General features: G+C 36.5%; 1 pseudogene; it reads right to left on the reverse strand.

Annotated features, from left to right (window-relative positions):
• Window positions 1–1,591: 1,591 nt before the first annotated feature.
• On the reverse strand, window positions 1,592–1,919 carry LOC126945272 (60S ribosomal protein L35a-like; annotated as a pseudogene).
• Window positions 1,920–5,785: the final 3,866 nt, after the last annotated feature.

Genomic DNA, 5,785 nt, shown 5'->3' on the forward strand with positions numbered 1-5,785 from the left:
ACTTACTTGTTGGATAGCATCAGTTTTTTGGCAAATACCTCTTTTCAGTCATTTTAAGCATCTGAAAAGCAGAGCAGGCATTTTTACAAAATTAATGTTAATCAGTTAGTTATTCAAAAAATAATAACTAACTTGTTGGCCACTCCCAAGCTTCTTTCTTGTATTAGGTTCCCTAGAAGGCAAGCTTCAGACAGAATTTTGGATGTATGCGGTTTATTGAAGTGAGGAAGTGCTCTCGGGAGAAAAGGAGTATATATTCAAAAGAAAACAAACCTTTCTACCAAAAAGACATATACGCTTTCATGTTAAATGCAGCACTAATCACAATAGCAGAGACATGGACTCAACCTAGGTGCCCATCAATGGTAGATTGGATCAAGAAAATGTGGTACATATACACCATGGAATACTAGACAGCCATAAAAAAGCACAAAGTCATATCCTTTGTAGCAACATGGATGCAGCTGGAGGCCATTATCCTAAGTGAATTAATGCAGGAACAGAAAAGCAAATACCCCATGTTCTCACCTGTAAGTGGGAGCTAAACATGGATATAAAGATGGCAACAATAGAAACTGGGGACTATTAGAGTGGGGTGGAGGGGTACAAGGGTTTAAAAACTGTTAGGTACTCTGGTCAGTACCTAAGTGATGGGATCAATCATACCCCAAACCTCAGCATCAAGTAATATGCCCAAAAACAAACCTGCACATGTACCTGAATCTAAAATAAAAGTTGAAAATAATAATTTCAATAATAATAATAATAATAATAATTTTTGTTGTTTATTGATGAGTAGTATCCCATCATATGGACCATGGTTTAATTATTTACTTGTTGAAAGATGTTTGTTCTGCCTCCAGTGTTTTGGGTATTATTAATAATGCTGCCATGAATATTCATTACAGGTTTTGTGTGAACATAGCCATTTCTCTGAGATAATGCTTCATGGAGCCCCTTCTAAGATATAAAAAATCTCTCTAACTCTGTGGCAAAGCACTCTAGAATTGCAGGGTTGATTGAGGGGGCTCTTAGAAGTCACCTAGTCCAACTCCAAGCCATTAGCCTTAAAATAAAAGTTTTTAAGCTTTTCTGTGAGAGCTTATACGATGCCCAGAGGTATCAGAATGAAGCTTAAAACTTTAACAGGCAACATTCATCTAGAGAGCTCATATTTCTGAAACCTGGAACAGTCAATCAAGTTCCTTTTAGGATAAATAAAACAGTCCCACTTTAAATGAGCTGAAGCAAAATTTTAAAGCACATACAGTACTTGGAATCCCAGCAGCAGGAAACAGAAACCCTGACCTGAAGAACAAAGGTAGTTTCTCTTTTGTCTCTGTTTCTCTCCCACTATATGACAGCACATGATCTCTCAGGACATCTTCTCCCTGCTCACGTATTTTACTCTCTTTTTCTTTCCTCAGCTATCTTTGTTTCTTTGTGCTCAGTGCCACCCCTCCACAGACCCTGGATTTCCATGCCCTCAGTTTAAACCAGACATAGAGGATTTCTAGCCTTTTCTGAATCCTGATTCTTATTTTTTTTACAAGAGCACAAATCCACTTTTATTTGTTTACTTTTCATTAGTTTAAATCCTTGAGGGATACAGCATCACACGGATTTTGTGTCCAATGGCCTTAGCAGGAGGATTGCTTTGGAATTTGGAATGAACCATGCCACTGTTTCCATGGACCTGAATTACCTTTCCCAGATTATTATGGCTTTGATTTACCACCAGGAGTCACTGTGTTGTTCTTCCCTTTGTATGCATAAGCACATTTCTTGCCCAAATAGAATTCAGTTTCATCTCAGGCATAAACACCTTCAATTTTAAGAAGAAATGTATGCTCCCTTTGGTTCTAGAGACCCCGCTTACAGACAGCAAAAATGGCCTTGGACCATAGCCTTCCAGACATCTTCGCCTTTTAGAAGTCCTGTTCCCAACAGGTCTCCACAGGCTGCAAGATGGTGGAAGGAATCTGATTCTTAATTTCTAGGACAGAAAATATGGTTGCCCTAACTTGGAACATATGTTGTCCTATTTGTTTTTTTTTTTTTTTTTTTTTTTTTTTTTTTTTTTTTTTTTTTTTTTTTTTTTTTTTTTTGTCCCTAATAGTCATCAGTGACCAGTTGCTTGGAGTGACAGTGAGGCACTTATCACAGAGAACTGATATGGCTGTCACTTTTGTGGGTGAATATTCATGGGCAGGTCAAATCCACAACTAGTAGTCTATTCAAAGCCTATGTTAATTGTGTAGTTACATGGCATTTTGTTAAAATATAATACTCTCTGCCTTAGGGGGTTTAGGGGTTGAATCTCAAGTTGAAATGAAGTGTTTGTGTTACATCTTAAAATGATGAAATCCACGTATATACATTCCACTTACATTATTCTTAAAATCTACCTTTACCCAATTCAGGCCTTTTGGAGGGTCCAACAACAAAGCAAAACAAGGTGAGAACAGCACCACATTCTGTCCCACTCCTATAGAGAATCAATGCCAACCACCTTTGGCCCACGCATTACTGGACATCTTTGGATGAGGACAGGGTACTTGAGTTTTGAGTACACTTTTCTTGCAATTTGTAAAGGCAAGAAATAGAGCTAGAGAAAGGCATCTAGAAACATTTGCTTTCAATTGACTAAGCTTTTATCTATATATGAATTCCTCAAATAAATAGATATAATAATGTAAATATATACAAATATTTATATATATACAATGTTGTCCTGAAGACTAAATGAGATGACACATGAAAAACACTTACAACAATGCCTGGCACTAAGAAAGATGTCAAATATTAGCTATCATGTGGAAGCATCTTAGCACCATCAGCAGTTGAGGTTCTCAAGAAGCAAACTGGATCAAACTTTGAAGTGGTCAGTAATGAACGACACTGACTGCTACTGCAGTGCTCTAAGCTTTGGTCATAGGTAGAAATGATTTTATTGAAGATGTGATGGGCTTCCCTGTATATGGCTATATTAAGCAGATACATTTAAGGACCAGACATCAGCTTCAGCTTCTTTTTATGCCATAAAAATAAGATATAGAAATTTAGAATTGACTATAAAGTCAATCTCCAAAATAAAATCAAATTAATTTAAGTAAAAATTGCTTTTGTTTCCCAGGCCCTTTCATTTTCCTTCATAATATATATATTAACACATTTTTAGAGAGACTTGCCAATTTTTAAAATTTGATCTGTTGGCATGTGTTCTTATTCATTCTAATATGCAGGTTGTATTTTGTCCCTAATTTATATGTTCTGACAAGAGAAATGTATGTCTGAATTGGGGGGATGAGTAATTTTAATCTGATGGCACATTGGGGAAGAAGACACTGCATGTAAGTGATATTTTTTCATAGTGTAATTATCAGTGTTTCTCTAAGGCAAAAATGAAAAAAATCAATCTTTTTTCCACAAGTGAATGGAAATTGATTTTAGTTGTATTAATGAGAATCAGGCCAAAGCCTTTTGTTTATAGGTGTATGTGTTGTTAGTTAAAATTGAGTTTTTCTTTTCAGTGTTTGCTATTTGGGGAGCTCTGTAATCGCTCAATTATATCCCAAAGGTAGTGTCTCAGTAGATTTCTTTCTGATTGAATACTCTTAAGAAATTCAGTGCCGACTTTTTAAAATAAAGGCTCCGGATTGTTCTCTTGTCTTTTTCCGTTATTTAAAATAATTACATGGTTTCATCATTGTTATGGTTATACTACTATTTCTGGGATAATAAACAAATACTAAAACAAACAAAAAATGAAAAAATAAAATCCCAAAGTGGTAGGAAAAATCTACTTAACTCATAAGTCCACAGGAGGACTATACTAGGATTTGTCAGAGCAAAGGGCTTAATCCCTCTCCTCTTCAATTAACCTGGGAATCTGAAAAAATGTGAGGAGAATCTAAAGTTAGAGTTATGAAGCCCTGAAATAATGTCTCGGAATAGTGAAAAAAAAAAAAAAAAAAAAAAAAAAAAAAAAAAAAAAAAAAAAAAAAAAAAAAAAAAAAAAAAAAAAAAAAAAAAAAAAAAAAAGTATGGTAGACAGTGTCAATTGGCACACAGGAGCCATCTTAACCTCTTCTCCTTTGCCACTTTTTTGTGAAAGAGGTAAAAGAAATAAATACTACTATTCCTGGTCTCTCCTATAACTATGGTTGTCCATGTGACACAATTCCAGTCAGCTAGATGGATGAAGAAGTCTGTCGGGAGCATCTGCAAAAGGTCTCTCTTACTTACAGAGGGATAAACATGTGAGGAGTACTCTCAAGTACAGCTCCTTTACTCTTCTTTCTGACCTGAATGTGGAAATGGGATGTTCTGACGCTTGGAACGAAGCAGCCATCTTGTGACCATAAGGCAGTAACCTAAAGCAGAAAAACCAACAGGCTGACAATGACAGAATAGAATGATAGAAAGATCCTGAATTTCTGAAGTCTTCATTGAGCAATCACAACAAACGTGGAACCACCAGTTTTCTTGTTGTGTAAAATAATGGAATTTATTTATTATTTAAACTGCTGGTAGCTATGAATTCTCTAACTGTAGCCAAAAACACTCCTAGCCAATACAAAAAGAGTAGAACTAATATCCTATAACATGCTATCCCTGGTTATATACAGATACCAGGAGACCACAGTAGTGCCTTTCAATCCATTGTGCATAAAGATACATAAGAAGAAACAACCTGATCGGTTTATAAAAAGTGGGAAAGGATGTAGTATGCTCCATAGAGACTCTGATGGGCTACTGAAAATGAATAATAATCACAAAACATATTGGAAGCAGCATTAGGATGATGGTTGTAGCAGACTGTATTATTGGCCTCAAATCTCCACCCTTCTCTGTAGCCACACATTTTGCCATGTGTGTCTGTAGTAACTCTCACCTCCTTCCTTACCCCTTGACATCAGGCTTGGCCATAAGCCTTGCTTTGGCCAATGGGTATAATTGGTCATGACATTAAGTGGGGACTCGAAATGTACTTGCATAGTGCATCTTGCCTTCTTAACCTTCTACCACCACCATGAGAACATATCTTGACTACTCTGTTGATTCCAGCTGGGGAAGCTCTGCTGAGGCCAGCCCAGATCAGCTAACCCACAGATACGCAAGAAATAAACACTTCTTTGTTGTTTGGCACTGGTTTTTTTTTTTTTTTTTTTGTGGTTATTCATTACACAGAATTTATACAGCAATATATAACTGAAACTGGTTAAGAAACTCTAGGACCAGACTAATGGGTTTTGACTTCCTGCTCTGTACTATGTGAGTGGGCAAGGTAAGATTGGAAATGTCAACCTAATACTGAAACCCTTGCTGTTAATCATTATTCTATACTCTCTCTGCCAAGTACACTCTGGTAGAAATGTATAGAAAGGTGATGTTCAAATCTTGGGCCCCATAAGAGCAGTTGTTCATATTTAGTGGAGATTTCTGGAAGGAGGGCATCTTAACCATGAACTCCAGAAAAAGAGCTATCCAAAAACATAAATAAATTATATATTTATTGCACATTGATTTTTTTCTTCAAACGGACATGTTAGTTTTCAAGTTTGACAAAGTAATGATATGTCAAAAGGTGATGGTGAATGAATATCAGGGAATACCTGCATACAGAAATGTGTCATATACAAAAAGTTGTGAGACAGTTGGAGGATAGCTCCTGAGACTTGATCAGATCCACTGCAGGAGGGACTTCACATCCAATTCCACAGGCCGGTATATCACAGGTAGGTGAAGGGACCCTAGGGTAGGAGCGCTAAGCCAACTACAG

The sequence above is a fragment of the Macaca thibetana genome, chromosome X, assembly GCF_024542745.1.
Source record: "Macaca thibetana thibetana isolate TM-01 chromosome X, ASM2454274v1, whole genome shotgun sequence".
Classification (NCBI taxonomy): Eukaryota; Metazoa; Chordata; class Mammalia; order Primates; family Cercopithecidae; genus Macaca; species Macaca thibetana.